The sequence below is a fragment of the Ceratotherium simum genome, chromosome 17 (assembly GCF_057802395.1).
Source record: "Ceratotherium simum simum isolate JZ-2026a chromosome 17, ASM5780239v1, whole genome shotgun sequence".
NCBI lineage: Eukaryota > Metazoa > Chordata > Mammalia > Perissodactyla > Rhinocerotidae > Ceratotherium > Ceratotherium simum.
The window spans coordinates 9,851,551-9,874,401 of record NC_141916.1 but is presented as its reverse complement, the minus strand read 5'-3'; the positions used below and the strand labels follow the sequence as shown (position 1 = coordinate 9,874,401).

The window sequence follows — 22,851 nt, the reverse complement described above, 5'->3', positions numbered from 1 at the left end:
AGCTTTAATAATAATAGGTGACTAATATCCATTTCAACTACTGCCATACTCCTGATGTCAGTATACCTGAACCTTCAAAAATTCTTGCTGATCTTTACCTTCCGGCTAAAAACTATTGGCTTAATATGACTTGATGTCTTCATTGTTACCTAATAGAGGCTAGGCTAAGCACACTTCAGGTATGCACTGCTGGATAGTTTGGGGAATGAACACCCATTATTTCAGAAGCTATGATCACAAATGTCTTTTTTAAATCATTTGGCTTTAAAAGAAAATCTAAATATTTCCCAAGAACAGGTTAGAAAATTTTTACTATACTATATGATTAGTAGATAATTATTGTCTTGCTTTAATTTAATATCACCATTTACTGGTAAGGTCAGAAAATATATGAAGAGAGATGAGGAAAAATATATATGCACATGTCAATCAAATATTCTTGAACTATTTGGCATATACGCTTCTGGTTTCCATCAAAATAATCAACTGCAGAAACCATCTTTCGTATTGCCTTGCATAGAATGGCTCCATGAAGCAATGCTTACTGAATTGAAGCTTAAGGAGGATGTACGCCTGACCTAACTGTCTTAGTCTGGCTTCATCAGACTGCTCTAAATACCACAGATTGGGTGGCTTATAAACAACAGAAATTTATGGCTCAAAGTTCTGGAGGCTGAGAAGTCTAGATCAAAGCACCAGCATGGTCACCTTCTGGTGAGGACTCTCTTCCTGAGTCATAGCTGGTGCCTTCTTACTGTGTCCTCACTTAGTGGAAGGAGCTAGGGATCCCTCTGGAGTCACTTTGTAAGGCACTAATCGCATTCGTGGGATTTCTACCCTCATGGCTTAAGCACCTCCAAAAGGCCCACCTCCTAATACCATCACTTTGGGCAATAGTGTTTCAATATGTGAATTTTAGGGGGACACAAACATTCAGACCACAGCACATACCAAAATTACCTAGTGGAACTAGGACTAAAACCCAGGACTCAACCAACCAACACTCTTTATATGTATTTTTGTATTAGGTTAATTACAATAGATTAAGGTAAGAAATGCCTATCGTGATTAGGAAAATTTCAAGCACCAATTTATATAAATGTGCTGTGTTAGATGGTATATGTGTGTGTGTGTATGCACACACACAAGTGTGCACATGTGTTTGGTGTCTGTAATGTGGGTGAGGGAGGAGAGGAGCTGTGGGCATAGGTATGAATAAAACACAATTCCTGCAGTCAAAATTCTTTTTGCCTTAGAAGCAGTTAAATAAAGAAAACTTTTTTCACTTCTGTATAAGTGGTTTTGATTAATATGTGCTTAAACACTGAAATACGGAAATTGCCGTTATATGAAAAATTCAGTTGCCATTAGTGCAACTCAGCAGTTCTTTTACCCATACCTAATTGACTTCTTGCTAAATTTCCCACCAAAGTCATTTGATTTCCTCTAATCTTCCCAAATGGCCTGATCTACTCTTGTTTGACTTCCCTGCAAGCAGGCAATCCCTGCATTGACTCTACTGAGATTAAGGCAATCAGAAAAGAGCTCCTTAACTATCTTTCCCTTCCACCAAAATTGTCTCTGCATTATCACCCATGCGTTTCTAGAGTTCCTCTTGCCTAAGGAGAAGTGTCCTTTTTGCACTAGGCTTTCTCTGTTTCCAGCAGTCCTGTGTGATTATTCTGCATTTGCTCCTCCCAACCCGACGTGATTGCTCTGCCTTTCTCTGCCCTGTTCAGAGTCGTAGAAGACTAGCCTCTTCAGACTACACCCTCAACCACTCACACCTTCTGATCTTCAGTCGGGTTTGGACATGGCAAGCAGTGGAAGGAAATTAGATGCTGCGGCAGGAGGAAAAAGATATCAGGTGATTTGTTTCCCCACCCCTGTCTTTTGCACTGTGCCCCTTTCCTGCTTCGTTGCAATTTTAGCAGGGTCTGCTTATGGGTTCTGGCTCCTATGGGCAACAGTTCCTTCTCAGCCTCAGCTCTCACTTGGACTTGGCTAAACCGTTCATTCCCCTCCTTGGCTCCTTAGGCCAAGGAGTCTTAAGGACTTCCCACTGTTACAAGTCCCTGGGTGCCTCACCAATCCTTCTAGTTCCCTTAATCCTGTTCACACCTCTGTGGGTACTCCATCCCTTTCAAGTAAAGCCTTTTGAACGTGCCGTCTGTATCCAGGTGGCACCCTGATTGATCCAAGCTCCTTTCATCTTCTAGGTCCAAGCTGCAACTCGCATTCTCTTTTTACCTTGCTTACCATTTTACATTTTTTGCTTTCATTGATTTGTAAATATTTCAAATCTTATCAGTATCGGGACACACTCTCTCTCATTCTTCTTACTCTTTCAAGATGTTGCTCTATGGTAATCTTTCAACCTTTTCTTCAAAGAATTGTCTACAAACATTAAAATGCGATATCTGCTTCTACAGCTGTTTTAATATAATTACATCTTATTTTTTACTAATATGTAACAAAGATAAGAAAACATAAGCTTAACAAATTGATGGAGGACAAGCACTCTGTGACCCCTAGTCAGATCAAGACACGGAACACAGCAGGTCCCCGGAAGCTTCCCCATCATAAACCTCTCTCTCTCTCCTGCTTTAATAACTTTCCTGAATTTTACAGTATTTATTTCCCTTCTTTACTTTAGAGCTACTAGCTAAAAATACATCAGTAAAAAAAAGGTTATTGTTGTTGTTTTTGAATTTTATATAAATGAAATCATACAGTACTTTTCTTACTGTATTGGTTTCTTTCCCTTAACATTATGTTTTTAAGATTCATAGATGTTTTTGTGTGCATCCGTAGTTTATTTTCATTTCTGTTTAGTATTCCATCATATGAATATACTATAATTTGTTTATCTATTTTTACGGTTGGCATTTCGGTTATTTGTAGTTTTGAACTATGCACTATGAACCTTCAAGTCCATGTATCCTAGTGAGCACAGGAAGCATTTTTATGGGGCTTATGCCTAGGCATGAAATAGGCTGTGTCATATTATGTCTGCCTTCCAGATCTACGAGATACGGCCAACTGTTTTCGAAAGTGATCTTAACAGTCTACATTCTCACCAGCAAATTGTGAAAATCCCTATTGACCTACATACTTGCCCACACTTGGTGTTATGAGGCTGTTGGATTGTTGCCATTCTATTCATTGGTGATTTGTATCTTATTGTGATTTTAGGTTGCGTTTATTTCCCTGATTATTAGTAAGACTGAGCATTTTTTGAAGTGCTTTTTAAGATTTTTGCCCATTTTTCCATGTTTTGCCTTTTTCTTATTGCATTTTAAGAATTTTTAATATATTCTGAATATGAGATTTTATTGGTTACGTGTGTTGTCAATATATTTTTATTAATTGTAGGTTGCCTTTTTTACTCTTGAAGTGCTATCCTTTGATGAGCATGAGTTCTTAATTGTAATGTAGTCCATTTATGAGTCTTCCTGTTTTTGCGTAATTCTTTTTGTCTTGCTTAATAAACCACTCCCTACCCCCCAACTCCTGAAGATTATATTGAGAGACTACTATATTATATTCTAGAACTTTTATTTGGTGTTTTTCACTTTTAGGTCTATAACTCGTCTGGAATTGATTGTGTGTGTGTGTGTGTGTGTGTCTGTATTAGGTGAGACAGAGTTTCATTTAATTTTCTGTTTGACTTGTGGATAATCAGTTTTTAGAATAGTTGTTGAAAAAACTGTTTCTCTCAATGTTTTACAGAACTATTATTACTAAAAATCAAATGTTCATATTTGTGTGGGTCTGTTTCTGAGCTTAGAACATGTTTCACCATATCTTTATCCACCCTTTCACTAACACTACCTGCTCTTAATTACCCTATCTTTATAATCATTCTCGATATTTGTAGAGCAAGCCCCGTAACCTTGATATTTTTCTTCACACTGTCTTGGACATTTTTAGTCCTTTGCATTTCCACACAAATTTTAGAGTTTGTTTTCAAGTTCTTAAAAAAAAATAAAGTAACTATTTGATATTTTGATTATAATTGCAATAAATCTATATAACAATTTGGAGAAAGTTGATAGAATTCCAGTACTGAATTGTCCAACCTATGAACCTAAAAATATGAAACTGGTGTGCATTTGTGTATTAGCCTTGCCTGGGTACTTGCTAATCTCTGTATTGTTCTAACACAGTCCTGTTGAAATTGGAGAATCAAAATAGGTGGGTTAGAAGCATTAGAGGTGCTAGGTAAAAAGTGGCTTACTTGAATTTGAGCTTTTAAAGGTGATCTGTGATGATAAAATCAGGGGTGTACCCAGAGGAGTGGGTAGCTAAAGGCAGGTGGAAGAAATAATTATTAGAGATGAGAAGTCTGAGCAATTGACAGTGCAGGAGCTGGACTCCAGGTACCACTTTCAAGTTGTGGAATGAGGATAATAGAAATGCCTACTGCTGAGAATCACTGTGAGGTTTAAATGAAATAATCTATATAAAACACTGAAAATAGTGTGTGGTATCTTATAAGTGCTCACTAAATATTCACTGTTTTTTATTTATTTTTTTTTTTGGTGAGGAAGATTAGCCCTGAGCTAACATCCGATGCCAATCCTCCTCTTTTTTGCCAAGGAAGACTGGCCCTGGGCTAACATCCATGCCCATCTTCCTCTACTTTATATGGGACGCCGCCACAGCATGGCTTGACAAGCGATGCAGTTGATGTGCACCTGGGATCTGAACCTGCAAACCCTGGGCTGCCACAGTGGAGCACGTGCACTTAACCACTATGGTACCGGGCCGGCCCTCATATTCACTACTTTTTTAAAAAATTTACTAAATTCCTCCTCTAAAATTGAGGTCGATTTGTTTCTCAGAGAGTTTCTTGAGTTTATGTGTACTGTTCACATTCAGTTTTCTCCTTGGACACTGAGCCGGATAGCTTTTCGAAAGGGCGCAAATGAAAGACATGTATGTGAACTATAAGTTTTTAAATATATGTTTAGGCAATAAACAGGGATAGAACTAGATATAGCTTCTGAAGTTACGTGTGAGACAAGTATACATTCCATGTATGGTCTGCTTCAGGCAACCATAAGTAGCATTAGTTCAAAAAATGTTAAACTAAAATGAAAAACGTACATAGTGAATCCTTTCATTTTCAATGTATTGCACAATGCCTCTTTAGAGGCAGTGTTCTAAGTAAGCATAATCTGTGTAAATAGGGCAGTATTAGTGTTTGCTTTTCAAATGATGTTGTTCTTTCTAAAACATACAAAACAAAAAGCCAAAAATCAAAACTCCCAACCTGTCTGAACACCTCAATAAAAAGACTAACAATAAACAGCAGATGTGAGTTCACATCACAGTGACTCGACTCTGAACATTGTGATCCCAGGTAAGACTAATGTTTATTCATGCAGTGCAGTTCCTAGAATGATGATCTAAGAGACAGACACGCTGGTTAAGTGTGCACCACCATAGCAGCCCACAGCCTTCCTAGAAGCCTCCCATTTATACTGTAAATTTAGTGCACCTTCAGAAAAGCCCCTAAGAATTACATAGAAAGATGGACATTCTAAGTTGTAGCAATGCAAAGAAAAAACGAGAGGAGGTAAGGGCATAAAAATATTTTCCATAATCCACGCAGAAGAAATACAAGTAGGAAGTTGGATGGAGGCCACCAATTTTGAAACCTCTCCACTGTGAAAATAGCAAAATCTTAGAGCCACATGTCTCAAAGTACATAACTTAAGCCTCCCTGGTCATTTCCAAGATCACCAGGGGGAAAAATAACCACTGTGCAAACTGTTAAATCAGGATCGAACATGTGGAAATTAATGCAAATATTTGGGGATTAAATTCTCCAGGAAGATGCAGGCATGACAAATTTGGTGGTAACAATTCATTGGTGTGCATGCTTATTGGCCTGGATTTTCCTTCGTGACTGCATTCAGGAGACTACCTCTGAAGCAAATAATAGCCCTGCCTGTGGTTTATACTAGGACCTTCTCCTTGAACTGGAAGGAAGGAACTATAAATGTCATTCTCACCCACAAGTATATTAACATCAGACTGCCTGCTACCTTGCCCTCAATTCACCACAAGGGCATGTCTGAGCCCTATTTAAATATGTAATGGCTTTCTTTGTTACTTATTTTGCAGAGCTTTCAGATTGGTGATTAACATGTGACTGAATGCTTGACCCTTGTCTGAGTTAGCCAGACTTTCTCAGTCCCTTCTGACATTGTTCTTATTCATTCATTCACTCATCAAATCCTTATCAGGCACCACCGATGTGCTAGGCACTATGTTGGGTGTTAGGTGTGCTGGTGAATGAAATAGACATTCTCTATGATTTTATAGAATTAATAGTTCGGGGATAATTATTCAGGATCATGCACTTATCACTATTGTGCAAACAATAAATTTTTCAGGAAATGTGTGTTCAATTAAGGAAATCAAAATGAGAGGTTGAAAGGGCATTTGCAGCTCAGAAACTAAAGCCTCTAGAAGAAAGTTTAAATTACTTTTCTGGAACCAGTGTTTACCTTTTTTTTTTTTATCATTCTCTCAGCTTGGAAACTGCTGTGGCCACAAGAAAACTCCCCAGGGGGTGGTCATTTGTTCCGTGTCAGGGATGTTAATGCTGCTCTCCATTCTGGCAGAGAACTGTGTGCTGACTCTGTACTTGGAGAGGGAAAATCAAACAGAAATAAGCATGATTAGAAGTTATTAATTTATTATTAGAGCAAAATAGTCTCATTACTTTTGCTGCTTGTCTCGTGCTCCTGATAGCAAGAGTCCAAGTATCTACCATTTATTCTTCCAATGCCTCAAATCTGACTTTGAGTTTGTTAGCTTTTAACATTTATTGATTGCATTTTAAAACAAATTAATTTTGGTTAAGCGAGAAACTTTCAGGAAGAGAAAAAACTTGCAAGATAATCATTTTATCTATGGGGGATGTGAACTGCTTCATCTTTAGAATGAGTTTATTGTATGGTCTTCTGACTATACTACTATATATTCTATGAAAATTTTAAAAGTGAAAAATAATTTAAATGGCTGTCTTTGTAATTTTCTGTCTGAATATACATAAATTTAAAATGAGCTGATATCAATTTATATCTATTAAGTTATTGGCTTTTGTGAAAAAAAAAAAAACCCAGTTTATGTTGAACTGAGCCAGATGACACAATTTCCAAAAGAAGATGATTTCTCTTTGCAAACAAAGACGTAGGATGGTGATTGGATGCTAAGAAAAATGGCGATCCCACACCCACGGACCTGTGCCTGTGGTTCGTGGCCTATCCCTGCAGGAGCATCCTACGCCCTGGGTGGTTGCAGAGCAAGACGAGCCGTGAAGTTGAGTCAAGTTCAGTTAAGCTTGGAAAGAAGGGAGCATTCTCTGGAGAGTTTGAGAGTGTAAGGTAGTTTATTTCCTATGTCAAACAAGTTCCAGACTTTCAGGGGAAAGAGTAGGAATGAAGGGAAGCAGAGAAATAGAACAAAATAATTTGTATATGAGAATTTGTGAAAGATTGAGGAATAAAGCAGCTTACATTTTCACAGAACCAAAAATGACTGGGATCCGAGGCACAGTGGGAATATCTAGCTTCAACTTTCCAAATAGAAATCTAGCACATATTAGGCCCTCTATAAGTATTCATTTCATGAATGAGTAATGTCAATTCAGTTGTAATGTCAACCTAGACAGTGGCAGACCACAACTTTTGATTGGTGGCCCAAATACAGTGTAAGTAAGATGATGTAAAATGCTGAGTATAGTGCCTGACACAGAAAGTTCTATATAAGTGTTAGCTATTAGTATTATAGCTATTTGTTATTATCATTATTAGTATTACCAGCGTTCTTCCCTTGGTTTGGAAAAAAGTAACATTCTCCAGTGGAAAATACTGTCTCTCTGAAAGGAGTTAGGCTTGATAAACTTGACTACTTTGGCAGTATTGTCTAATTCTCAGGACCCTTACCTACACAGTAAACGCACAGGAAATTTCAACACTTAGAAAAACGGAACTTGATTTTTCCACCTATGCCATCACCCTATACGATATCAGAAGGAGCTATTTTCTACAGTGTGTTTTCTCTTTCAGATGCCACTTTGAGGGCATTTTGAGAAAAATAGTATATTATTAATCCAGGTAATACAATACCATCTTACATGTATATATTCAAGTTAACAGTTCATGGCAAGATCTCAAATATCTACACATAACTAAGGTTTTAATTGTCCCTATTATACAGATGTGCAAACAGAGTCTCAGAGAGGTTACCTGATTTGATTGACAAGAATAATAGTTCTGGGGGAGCTGAGACTAAAACCAAGATCCTTTGCCACCTAGACTTTTATTCTTAATGAGCAACAGGTATTTAAGAAATCTTCTCTGGGGAATTTAATCTCATGTGAGAAATAGTTTTTTCATTTTCTTCACTTACTCAGTAAGATGAACAGGAAAGGCACAAAAGAGGACAAAACATTTGATATAAGTTAATTCTTTGCAAAATGACCGTCATAGTCATTCAGGTGCTATAACGAAGATACCACCGACTGAGTGGCTTATGAACAACAGAAATTTATTTCTCACAGTTCTTGAGACTAGGAAGTCCAAGATCAAGATGGCAGATTTGGTATCTGGTGACAAGGCTTCCCGGTTCGTACACAGTCGTCTTCTCACTGTGTTCTCATATGGTAGAAGGGGTGAGAGGGCTCCCTGGTGTCTCTTTCATAAGAGCACTCATCCCATTCATGAGAGCTCTGTCCTTATGACCTAATCACTTCCCAAAAGTCCCACCTCCAAATACCATCACATTGGGGTTTGGGTTTCAACATATGAATTTTAAAAGGACATAAACATTCAGTCTAAGCAATGACAAAGTTTCATCTTGTATTAATGAATACTAATATTGATAAAAGCAACAGTTACATAGATGGCACTTGCCGTGTGGGACGCACCTTTCGAAGCACCTTACATATACGTATGTTTAATCTTCATAAGAAACTTTAACAAAAGAGCTAGTATTATCTCAACTTTACACATGAGGAAACGGAGGCACAGAGAGGCTAACTCACGTTTCCACTTTCACACGGAAAATGGCAGAGCCAGTTTTCTAACCCAACCTCATCAACTCCAGACTCCATGCTCCCAGCCAAGAATACAAAACACCAATTCCTCAGACCTGGACTCTCATATAGCATAGTCAGGAGCTGATCCTAGGTTCCAGAACTCTATTTTACTTATAGGAAGCCAAATTTTGTCTTTTGATAATTTCATTTTAATTATTTTGTTTCCTTTTAATGTAATCGAGTATTGCATTTACACTGTCCTAATTTGGCTACAACCTTAGATTTTACATATATGTCAAGAAATTATTTCAAAACATAATGGTTTTTAGAAAACAAAATTAATGTTGAGAAAAGAGATTTTTATTAAATGGTCTTCAAATATAGGTATCTATGGATTGAATAATAAACTACAAACTTTATCATGTGGGAGTCCACACTGTTTTGTAGTATAAAGATCAGACCCTTCTCAAAAACATTGAAAGGCCACTCGTATGTAGCTAAACACTCAGGTCTCTGATTTACACTTTAAATAACTTAAAATCTTTTACAAATACAAATTGAGGGTCCACACTTTTACTTCAGAGATACGAGAAGCTGCAGTTTGAATAAATTCCTTATTCAACTGTTTTTAACCTATTATACACCAATCGTATGGTGCAACCTAATGAAATCATGTGTGCTAAAATGGAGGCTCCTGGTGGACAGGTGTTTTGTTGTTGTTTTTGCTTTGTTTTTTATTACATACCCACCAACACTTAAAATGGTGCTTTGACACGGTAAATAATAAATATTTCCTTAATTTGTGGGATAAATGTAAATGGTGAGTAGGGAGAGAAAATGCAAATCAAGGTTAATTAACAAACTTAATTAGCAATGAAAACAATGGCTTAGATTTTTTAAAAGACTTTTTTTAGAGCAGCTTTAGATTTACAATAAAATTAAGAGGAAGGTAGATTTCCCATATATTCCTTGTCCCAACGTATGCATAGCCTACCCCATTATCAATGTCACTCACCAGAATGGTACATTTTTCACCAAGGATGAACCTACATTGACACATCATAATCACACAAAGTCCATAGTTTACCTTAGGGTTCATTTTTGGTGTTGTATGTTCTATGGGTTTAGACAAATGTATGGTAACATATATCCTTCATAATAATATCATACAGAGTATTTTCACTGCCCTAATTCTTCTATGTTCCACCTATTTCTCTCTCCCTCCCTCCAACTCTTGGCAAACATTGATCTTTTTATTGTCTCCATAATTTTGCCATTTCCAGAATGTCCTATAGTTGGTATCATACAGTATGTAGCCTTCTGAAATTGGCTTCTTTCACTTAGTAATGTGTATTTAAGTTTCCTCTATGTCTTTTCATAGCTTGGTAGATAATTTCTTTTTAGTGCTGAATTTACCACCGTTTATTTATCCATTCATCTGCTGAAGGACATTTTGATTGCTACTAAGTTTTGACAATTATGAGTAAAGTTACTATAGACATTCATGTACAGGTTTTTATGTGGACATAAATTTTCAACTCCTTTGGGTAAACACAATGGAGTACAATTGCTGGATCATATGGTAAGAGTATGTTTGGTTTTGTAAGAAAGCACTGAACTGTCTTCCAAAATGACTGTACCATTTTTCATTACCACCAGCAATGAATGAGAGTTCCTGTTGCTCCACACCCTCATCAGCGTTTGATGTTGTCAGTGTTCCTGATTTTGGCCATTCCAATAGGTGTGTAGTGTTATCTCATTGTCGTTTTGATTTGCATTTCCCTGATGACTTATGATGTGGAGCGTATTTTCATATGCTTATTTTTGATCTGTATATCTTCTTTGTCAAGCTGTCTGTTAAGATCTTTGTCCCACTTTTTAATCAGGTTGTTTGTTTTCTTATTGTTGAGTTTTAAGAACTCTTTGTATAATTTGGATTATACAGATAAACAGTCTTTATAAGATGTATCTTTTGCAAATATTTTCTCCCAGTCTGTGTCTTGTCTTCTAATTCTTTTGCTATTGTCTTTTACAGAGCAAAATTTTTTCATTTTAATGATGTCCAACTTATAAATTATTTTTTTCTGAATTGTGTCTTTGGTGTTGTATCTAAAAAGATATCACCATATCCGAGGTCATCTAGATTTTCTCCTATGTTATCTTCTAGGAGGTTTATAATTTTGTGTTTTACATTTAGGTCTATAATCCATTTTGAGTTAAATTTTGTGAAGAGTATAATGTCTGTGTCTAAAGTCATTTTGTGCAGGTGGATGTCCAGTTTTTTCAGCACCATTTGTTGAAGAGACAGTCTTTGCTCCATTGTACAGCCTTTGCCCCTTTGTCAAAGATCAGTTGATTATATTTATGGCTGTCTATTTCTGGAAACTCTATTTTGTTCCATTGATCTTTTGCCTGTTCTTTTGCCAATATCACACCATCTTGATTACTGTAGCTTTATAGTAGGTCTTGAATTCAGGTAGCATTAGTCCTTCAACTTTGTTCTAAAATTGTATTAGGTATTCTATGTCTTTTACCTCCCCATATAAACTTTAGAATTAGTTTGTTAATGTCCATAAAATAATTTTCTGGGTTTTTAATGGGATTGCATTGAATCTATAGATTAAGTTGGGAAGAAATGACATCCTGACAATATTGAGTCTTCTTATCTGTGAACATGGAGTATCTCTCCATTTATTTAGTTTTTCTTTGATTTAGTTAATCAGAGTTTTGTAGTTTTCCTTATATAGATCTTGTATATATTTTGTTAGATTTATACCAAAGTATTTCATTTTTGGGGTGCTACTGTAAATAGTATTGTGTTGTTTTGTTTCAAATTCCACTTGTTTATTGTTGATATATAGGAAAGCAACTGACTTTTGTATATTACCCTTGTATCCTGCAACCTTGCTATAATCCCTTATTTGTTCCAGGAGTTTGGGTGTCAATTTTTTGAATGTTCTACATAGACAATCATTTTATCTGTGAACAAAACCAATTTTAGGTCTTCCTTCCCAATCTGTATGCCTTTACTTCGTTTTCTTGCCTTATTGCACGAGCAAGGACTTCCAGTACAATCTTGAAAAGAATTGGTGAGAGGGGACATCCTTGTCTTCTATCTGATCTTAGTGAGAATGCTTCAAGTTTCTCACCATTAAGTATAATGTTAGCTGTGGGCTTTTGTAGACAATCTTTATCAAGTTGAGAAAGTTCCCCTCTATTGGCTTAGATTTTTTTTTGAGTACTTCCTATGTACTAGTCACTGAGTTCAGCACTTTATATATATTGTTTCATTTCAGCCCTATGAATTTAGTAATATTTTCTACCTTTTACAGTTGCTTAGAGATATTGAACCTCTTTCCAAAAGTAAAATATCTAGTAAATTGAGCTAATAATCTGTCAAAAAATACCTTCTCCATATCACAGCAGTCACTGTGTCTGCTCTTACTTATTGTTCTTTATTTTCTGAATCCTTCTTTTCTGTAGAATAATAAAAAAAATATGAAGCCAGGAACTTATCTATTTTGTTCACTATTTTATCCAAAATAGTGTTTGGCCCATAAGTAGTTGCTGAATGAATAAGTGAATTAGCAAATTGCATCTGAGTTCAGGTCTATTTGATTCCAGTGCCTAAGCTGTTATTTTTTGTATGCTATCTGTGAAACAGAACCATGAAAAAGTCTCACTGAATATGCTCAGTCTGTGGACCAAAGGTGTCCTTCCTTAGGTTCCTATGGCTAAAGATAATGGGGGAAGGTGGATGGATCTCTATTGTGGAATGACAATCCTGGGTTTGACAATATAGAATTACATCTAACTATTTGTATCATTGATTACACCAGACTGCAAGAATGGAAACACAGAAGGGAAACCTGAAATTTAAAAAAAAAAAAAAAAATCTTTTTATATATTTACAAACTAGCTTAATTTAAACCAAACAAAGAGACTTTTGCTATTACTCTAAACTTGTTGGCTGCTGTATATCATTGATACTCTTGAGATCTTCCTATTATCTCAAAATTGTGAGTTATATGAAGTTAAAATTAGCAAAGGGATTTGGGTCTCTGTATTTCCTAACTGCATGTCTTTTAACCTGAATAATTTGCATGTACACACTCAGGGTTTTGATTCTGTAATTTTCACGCCAGTTACAAAACAGTCAGGTTACGACATTAAGTTAATAAACAGAGACCGCAGTCATGTTACAACAACAGGTCCTTGGTGGCATTCCAAAGAAATCAAAGGCAAGGGTAATAATGTTTTGTTAGATTCAAACTGTGTGGCTGTGTACAGTGAGTTTGTTCTACAGTCCTTGTGTAAGGTCAGCCCAGGTATCCCCCATTCATGTGTTCCGGGATGGTACCTCACAGTCCTAATGAGCTATGTTCTACTCCATGAAATTGCCGTTATACAGCTTCTCTTCAGCTGATACTGTGCAGATAAATTTGTTTAGAGCTGATTCCATAGCAAAACGATTCAAGAAATCATCTATATTAGCTTTGCAATGTAATACAGTCCCTGAAAGACAAACGTGGGAGAAAAACAGGCATCAATAAAACTGGAAAATATAACTCATATTAGTTATGTGCTTCCCCAGACAGTTATCCATAGAAACATCTTGACACACTTAAAGTCTGATAAAATAATACAAATTTATCCTATTTTAAAAAACTCACTTTCTTCACATAGCAAGCCAAAGAGGACATCTCCTTTGTTTCTCACCATAGTAAATACCAATCATTGAGGGCTTATTTGCCAATAATTTAGTAATATTTCTTCTAATTCTCATTACCACCATAGAAGTACAATAATTTTGCCCATTCTCAAGAGGAAGCTAAGGGATTTGCCTAGAGCCACATTGCTAGGTTTGGAAGCCTGGTTTGTCTGACTCCAAGGCATATACTCTATTTAACATTCACTTAAAACACAGAGTGAATAGCTCATGATTAGTAAAGTGTATGAGTTTTTTTTAATAAAGTCTGCTTCTAGGTCACCTGAAAGATCTGCTAATGAACGTCTTTTGATGATGGTGAGCTTCATGTCTATCATTTGGGATTCTTTTCTGAAAACGAACATGTAATCACTGTTTTTTTTTGGTTGTTAGGCTATATTTTAGTACATGTCTTTCTTTTAATAGTCACTTTAGGAAAGAATGAAGAAATCAGGGATCATCTTTCATGAAGAAGTAAAATACAACTACGTCCAATAGATTGGGGAAGGGAGTGTGGATGATTCTGTGGCCAGCACAGTCAGTTCTTCCATTCATTTGGGATGCTCAGTGCCTACCGTGACCCAGACACCATGCCAGGAAAGAACGTTGATAACGTAATACAAGCTGTCTCGTGAAGAGACCCCCATATCCTTATGAAAGTTGAATTTCTTGCTTTCAGTTAAAATTGAAGAAATATCATTCATTCCAACATTTAAATAAATATCTATTATTTTGCAAAGTACTATGGATTGGTGTAGTAAAATTTTCATAGTCTTTGGAGCCAAACAGACCTAAGATCCAATCACCTTGTCTGTTCCTCTTTCTTTTATAAGATTAACTGAGATAAACTGTTTAACTGCCCTAGGCCTTCATAATCTCATCTATAAAATGGAGGTTATAGAAGTTAACTGTTGTGATCCTTAAATGAGATTGTGTGTGTAAAAAACCTGGCACATAATTGATGCTATCATTATTGTAATTGAGACAGAACTTTATACACATTCTAGTTAAACATTCCAATTTTTTGACAAAGAATAGTGAAAACCAAAGAGTTTTTTTGGTAGCATCTCTAAGTTACAAAGCAAGGCGTAGATAGGATGGCCTAGTGCCCATGACTCCTAATTTCTATTAGTTCAATGCTGAGTATGTTGTATTTAAAAAAAAAACATCTGATAGAGATAAGATGCCTTTAACTAGGGCCGGGTTCTAGTTTTTCTCCCCCTCCCTCCCTCCCTCTTTTCCTCCTCCCTGCCCCGACCCCCCCATCCCCCGCCATAGCATTATTCCACAAATCAAAAGTTGTGGCAGAAAATATCATGGGAATGTGAGTGCTAGAGTGATTTTTTAATTGGCAAACTAATGAATGACTTACAGAGACTTAGCTGGAATTAGCTTGCCTCTAAAGTTGGTATCTCCTACCTTTTTATCTGCCTTCTCAATCTCATATTAACGAGAACAGGCTGGATCAGAACACCATTAACCTCATGTAATTCACAGCCACACATTATCACTTAGATCTTTCTTCTGCTTCACAACCCAGGAATGGCAGTCAGCTGATGTTAAAGGACTCTGGATCATTTGGAAATATCTATATAACCTTGATCTCTCCCATCTCAGGGAGATACTATCACTCTATTGTCCCTGAATGCCACTCAATTTCTGAGACAGTTTGACTCTTGGGGATCTGGAGAGGTCATGGCATTGGGAAAGCCATTCTTTCACAACTAAAGCTTCTTATCCTCAGACCTATGGCTTCCATCATTAGGAAGCAGAAACCCCGACACTTCAACAGTGGGGTCTATTAGGTGTTGTCTTTTCTGTAGTTGTCATTATATACATTCTTTCCTTTTTGGTTTTACTTTTGATAATCCTGATCCACATTTTTTTTTCTTGTAATTATACATATCAAAGATTGAAGCCAGGCTCATCATGCCATGATACATTTTGTTGCAACATGATATGATGAGAAGTGATGTTCCAAAATTCTGAATCAATATACTATTTCCAGACTTGATTGTTAAAGTTGAATTGGATACCAAGGCTAATTTTTCATCTAAAATGCTAGTATAAATGGGAGCTCCAATGAATAATAATGTTGCCAAATCAGAAAATCAATGTTGCCAAATCAGAAAATCATTTCTGGCTATAATATTTTTTTTTGGTATTTATTTATTTATTTATTATGGACAAATTTCAAGATATAACTAAGACCCATATTTCAGACATGCCCTAATCCTTTAATAATATTCATTTTTAAAAAGAATATGATAAGGAGACATTAACATAGGCTACTTTATAATGTTTATGGTTATTGGGGGTGATGAAGTTAATTTTTTATTACACTTAGACATTTTGGAAAAATACATTGCAACATTTAAAAGAAAAAATTAAAGAGAAGGAAATAGTTTCAAGAAGCTTACACTATATTTAGATGATGGCACACCATGCTTACAAAGCAAAGAGAATTCACTTTCACATCTATCCTAATATTCATGTATCAAGTGATGTGGCACTCCACACAAAAATTGCAGGCCGCTCACCTGCAAAATACACTTCTCCATTATATCTGGAAGCTCTGTCTCATTATATGATACAGAACTATAGAACTATTTATTATGGAAACTCTTCAGTCTGAGTTCCATATCACACATAGTATGTAAAAAAGTCACAAGACAGTAATCACATTGTGTTAAGTCAAAAGAAAAAAAAAGTTTTATCTATTGATATAATAGAATGCTATATAATGAAAGTAGCATAGTGAATGGAAAAGAGATTAGGTTTTTGTGTTGTTGTTATTGATGTCTTAATAGTTTATAACATAGAGAAATTTTGGTTGTACATTTTTGTTTGACAATCACCATATACATGTCTCCCTTCCTATTCGGGGTCTTTTGTGGCCCCATATGAATTTTAGTATTCTTTTTTCTATTTCTGTGAAGAATGTTACTGGGATTGTGATGGGATTTCATTGAATCTGTAGATTGCTTTAGGAAATATAGATGTTTTAACTATGTTTATTCTTCCCATCCTTGTGCATGGGATATCTTTGCATTTCTTTATGTCATCATCGATTTCTTTCAATGATGTCTTGTAGTTTTCATTGCATAGGTCTTTCACTTCCTTGGTAAGATTTATTCCTAGATATTTTATTCTTTTTGATGGAATTGTAAATGGCATTATCTTTCTGAGCTCTCTTTCTGTTAGTTTGTTATTAGCATACAGAAATGCAACTGATTTTTGTAGGTTGATTTTGTACCCTGCAACTTTGCTGTAGTTGTTGATTATTTCTAACAGTTTTCCAATGGTTTCTTTAGGGTTTTCTATATATAAAATCATGCCGTCTGCAAATAGTGAGAGTTTCACTTCTTCGTTGCCTATTTGGATCCCCTTTATTCCTTTTTCTTGCCTAATTGCTCTGGCCAAAACCTCCAGTACTATGTTGAATAAGAGTGGTGAGAGTGGGCAGACTTGTCTCATTCCTATTCTCAGAGAAATGGCTTTCAGACTTTCCCTGTTGAGTATGATGTTGGCTGTGGGTTTGTCATAAATAGCCTTTATTATGTTGAGGTACTTTCCTTCTATACCCATTTTGTTGAGAGTTTTTATCATAAATGGATGTTGGATCTTGTCAAATGCCTTCTCTGCATCTATTGAGATGACCGTGTGGTTTTTATTCTTCATTTTGTTGATGTGGTGTATCATGTTGATTGATTTGCAGATGTTGAACCATCCCTGCGTCCCTGGTATAAATCCCACTGTATCATGGTGTATGATCTTTTTAATGTATTGTTGTATTCAGTTTGCCAATATTTTGTTGAGGATTTTTGCATCTATGTTCATCAGTGATATTGGCCTCTAATTTTCCTTTTTTATATTGTCTTTGTCTGACTTTGCTATCAGGGTGATGTTGGCCTCATAGAATGAGTTAGGAAATGTTCCATCTTCCTCTAATTTTTGGAATAGTTTGAGAAGGATGGGTATTAAATCTTCTTTGAATGTTTGGTAAAATTCACTCGAGAAGCCATCTGGTCCTGGACTTTTATTTTTGGGGAGATTTTTGATTACTATTTCATTCTCTTTGCTTGTGAATCATCTATTCAGATTCTCTATTTCTTCTTGGTTCAGTTTTGGGAAGTTGTATGAGTCTAAGAATTTATCCATTTCTTCTAGATTGTCCAATTTATTGGCATATAGTTTCTTGTAGTATTCTCTTATAATCCTTTGTATTTCTATGGTATCCATTGTAATTTCTCCTCTTTAATTTCTAATTTTATTTATTTGAGCCTTTTCTCTTTTTTTCTTAGTAAGTCTGGCTAAGGGTTTGTCAATTTTGTTTATCTTCTCAAAAAACCAATTCTTTGTTTCATTAATCCTTTCTACTGTATTTTTGGTCTCCATTTCATTTATTTCTGCTCTAATTTTTATTATTTCTCTCCTTCGGCTGACTTATGTCTTTGTTCTTTTTCTAGTTCTGTTAGGTGTAATTTAAGGTTTCTTCTTTGGGCTTTTTCTTGTTTGTTAAGGTGGGCATGTATTGCTATGAATTTTCCTCTCAGGACCGCTTTTGCCACATCTCATATGAGTTGGTATGGCATATTTTCATCTTCATTTGTTTCCAGATTTTTTTTATTTCTCCTTTAATTTCATCAGTGATCCATTGGTCGTTTAGTAGCATGTTGTTTAACCTCCACATCTTTGTCACTTTCCCAGCTTTTTTCTTGTAGTTGATTTCCAGTTTCATAGCATTATGGTCTGAAAAGATGCTTGTTACGATTTCTATCTTCTTAAATTTATTGAGGCTTGCCTTGTTTCCCAACATATGGTCTATCATTGAGAATGTTCCATGCATGCTTGAGAAGAATGTGTAGTCAGCTGTTTTTGGATGGAGTGCTCTGTATATGTCTACTAGGTCCATCTTGTCCAGTTTTTCATTTAAGTCCACTGTTTCTTTATTGACTTTTTGTCTGGATGATCTATCCATTGATGTAAATGGGGTATTAAGATCTCCTGCTATTATTGTGTTGTTGTTAATGTCTCCCTTTAGGTTTTTTTAATAGTTACTTCATGTACTTTGGTGTTCCTATGATGGGTGCATATATACTTATAATTGATATGTCTTCTTGGTGGAGTGTCCCTTTTATCATTATATATTGTCCCTCTTTGTCTCTCTTAACCTGTTTTATCTTGAGGTCTACTTTGTCTGCTATGAGTATGGCAATGCCTGCTTTCTTTTGTTTGCCATTAGGTTAGAGTATTATCTTCCTTCCTTTCACTCTGAGCCTGTGCTTATCTTAAGAGCTGAGATGTGTTTCCTGGAGGCAGCATATTGTTGGCTCTTGCTTTTTAATCCATCCTGCCACTCTGTGTCTTTTGATTGGAGAGGTCAATCCATTTACATTTAGTGTAATTATTGATATATGAGGGCTTAATTTTGCTGTTTTATCACTTATTTTCCAGTTCTTTTGCATTTCCTTCATTTCTTGTCCCATGTGTTTTGGACTGCCAATTCAGTTTGGTTGTTCTGTCTTATGACTCTTTTAGTTTTCTCTTTATTTATCATACGTGATTTTGTTCTGATTATTTGTTGAGTGGTTACCTTGATGTTTGTATAAAAAATCTTGTGTATGAGATAGTCCATTATCTGATGGCCTTTTATTTCCTCATACTAAGTCATTTGATCTCTTTCCTCTTCCCCTTCTAAGTTATTCCTGTCACAACTTATTCTATCTTGTGTTGTGGGTGTGTGTTTAAAGTGAAGAGGTTATATTTATTTTTGGTGAATCCCTTCCTTTGATCTTTGATTTTGGTATTTAAGTTGTTGTTAACATATTCTGGCAAAGATTTACTATTTTTCTGATTTTTTCTACCTATTTATCTCCTTGCTCCATGATTTGTATTTCCTTTCTCTTCTTTTTTTATTTTTCTGATTTTTTCTACCTATTTATCTCCTTGCTCCAAGATTTGTATTCCCTTTCTCTTCTTTTTTTCAGGCCCGAGGGCCTTCTTGAGCATTTCTTGTAGTGGGGGTCTCATGGCCATGACCTCTCTTAGCTTTTGTTTATCTGGAAAAGTTATTATTTCTCCATCATATTTGAAGGATATTTTCACTGGATAGAGTATTCTTGGCTGAAAGTTTTTGTCTTTCAGTGTTTTGAATATATCATTCCAGTCTCCCCAACCTGTAAACTTTCTATTGAGAAATCCACTGAAAGCCTGATGGGAGTTTCTTTGTACGTTATTTTTGTTTTTGTCTAGCTGCCCTTAATATTGTTTCTTTGTCACTGACTTTTGCCAGCTTTACTACTATCCGCCTTGGAGTGGGCCTTTGCCTGTTGACATATTTAGGTGACATATTGGCTTCACTTACTGGTATTTCTTGCTCCTTCCCCAGATTTGGGAAGTTCTCAGCTGTTATTTCCTTGAATAGGCTCTCTGTTCCTCTTTCCCTCTCTTCTCCCTCGGGAATACCTATAATTCTTATGTTACATTTCCTAATTGAGTCAGATATTTCTCAGAGACTTTCTTCATTTCTTTTTAGTCTTAGTTCTCTCTCCTCCTCCATCTGGAGCATATCTGTATTCCTATCCTCAATAATGCTAATTCTTTCCTCCATAATGCTAATTCTTTCCTCCATATTGTCAGCTATGTTCTTTAAAGATTCCAGATTCTCCTTTATCTCCTCCATTGTATTCTTCATCTCCATCAATACTGATTGGATTTTCTCTATGATTTCAATCTCTTTTGTGAAGAAACTCCTTATCTCGTTGAATTGTTTATCTGTGTTTTCTTGTATTTCGTTGAGCTTTTTTATGATAGCTATTTTGAATTCTCTGTTGTTTAGGTTATGGAGTCATGTGCCTTCAGGGTTAATTTCTGGGTGCTTGTCATTGTCCTTCTGGTCTGACAATTCAATGTACTTTTGCATTGTGGTTGCTGTATTCGCTTTGTTTTTCCTCATCCTGGAAATATCTGAATGCAGTTTCCACTTGCCGCCACTATGTGGGGGTTGAGGGCTGTGTAATCTGAGCCCCCTGCACTCCGCCGCTGCCGCCTGCACTCCACTGCCACTGCCCACGCTCCGCCAGGACTGCTCTGACTGGTCAGCTGAGCTGCAGTGTCAGGCATATGGCAGGGGACTGGCTCCCTCTTTTGCCCACTGGGTCCCTGGGGGGGGGGGCTTCTCACTCACCCCTTGTTATCGGCTCTCCTGGGGTGCTCAAATATTGATGACACCTCTGTAGCAGTTCTGCGTCCTCTGAGTGGGAGTTTCCCACTGGCTGAGAGAGCCCGAAGAGCTACAGTTTCCCTGCAGAGGGCCTCCCCTCCCCCTCTCTGGGTGCCTCGTGGACATGAATCGCTGATCTGATGGGGAGGGAGAGGATTTCTCCTTACCTCTCCCCACTTCCTCCAGGGGCCCCAGCACGTCCACTCCCAGATGTGCAGCAGTGTGGGTCTTTCCAATGTCCCTTTGTGCAGCGTAAGTGTCTCTTGTTGGTCTGTGAATGTCCCTTTTGTTGTATCTTGTTGGGGGAAGAGTTGATGGGAAAGCTCACTCTGCCGTGATGCTGATATCACTCTCGAGATTGGGTTTTAAAACTCAACTCTGCTGCTAAGAATTTGGTGACTTGGGAAAAATCACCTAACTCCTCTCAATATCATTTTCCTTATCTTTAAAAATGAGGATAAGCAACAATCACATTTTATCTCTAACTATATTATACTATATGCTTTTAGATTGTAGCATTAAGGAAAAAAAATCAAGTATATTTTTCAGGACTTGGAGCGGGTAAACTGAGGAATTCAGCAGCCATCCTTTGACTCTGGCATGCAGGAGTCCCACATTCTTCTCTAAATTCAGCCCAATGTATAAGTAGTGACTGTAGGGATCTGGGCAATGTGGCACACATCCATGTCCTTACCATGTCACCTGGTTTCATTAACGTCTTTTTTTTTTCATTTTTCTCTCTCTTATTAGTACCCTCTCCATTCAAAGATTTATTTTATAGAAGGGAGAAATATAAAGGTAGTTTTTCTCACTAAGCAGAAACTTCAGTGGCTACACATGACAAAGAATACAAACTTTATAGAATTAGTCCAGGAAAGTCACTAAACAAATAAACAACAGCAACAAAATGCATAGAAAATCCTGAAGTGATATCTGATTACTAGAGTTGTCACATTATTTTATTTAAAATGTCCAATTTTCAACAAAAAAAATATAAGGCACACAAAGTATGGCCCATACATAAGATAAAAAACAGTCAAAGAAACTGTCTGTAAAGAAACCCAGACATTGACCTTACTAGACAAATACTTCAAATGAGCCATTTTAAGTATGTTCAAAGAACTAAAGGACAACATGTCTAAAGAATTAAAAGAAAGTATGAGAATGATGTCCCACCAAATGAAGAATATCAATAAAGATATAAAGATCATTTTTTAAAAAAAAAACTAACCAAATAGAAATTCTGAATAGCTGAAATGCAACATTCACTAGAGGCATTCAAAATCAGCTTTGAACTGGAAAAGAAAGGATCAGTGAATTTGAAGATAAGTCAATTGCAGTTGTCCAATCTGAGGAACCAAAAGATAGAAGAATAAAGAAAATTAACAGGTTCTCAGAGACCTATGAGACAACATCAGTTGTACCAACATATGCATAATGGAAATCTTAGAAGAAGAGGAGAGGGAGGGCAAAAAATAATATTTGAAGAAGTAATGGCCAAAAACTTTCCAAATTTGATAAAAAGTATTAATTTGCACATTCAAGAAGTTCAGCAAACTCCAGTAGCATAAGTAGAAACATCATAGTCAAATAGTTTGTATTTGAGAGCCAAATCCAAAGAGAATTTTGAAAGCAATGAGTAAAGCTAATCATCATGTACAAAGGAACCTCAAGAAGAATAACCACTGACTTCTCAACAGACACCATGGAGAATAGACGACAGCAGGACGACATATTCTAAGTACTAAAAGAAAAAGACTGTAAACAAAGAATTCTATATTCAGCAAAACTACCCTTCAAAAATGAAGGAGATATTAAGACATTCCCAGATGGACAAATACTGAGAGCATTCATTGCTAG

The 22,851-nt window shown here is 36.3% G+C and overlaps 1 long non-coding RNA gene across 1 annotated transcript in view; it reads left to right on the top strand.

The window, feature by feature from the left end:
• Nucleotides 1-1,782: 1,782 nt before the first annotated feature.
• Nucleotides 1,783-22,851, top strand: part of LOC147914685 (uncharacterized) — a 54,794-nt gene continuing 33,725 nt past the window's right edge. Inside the window, exon 1 of the long non-coding RNA XR_015554876.1 lies at nucleotides 1,783-1,867. This is a non-coding gene — a long non-coding RNA (uncharacterized LOC147914685). The remainder of the gene's footprint in view (nucleotides 1,868-22,851) is intronic.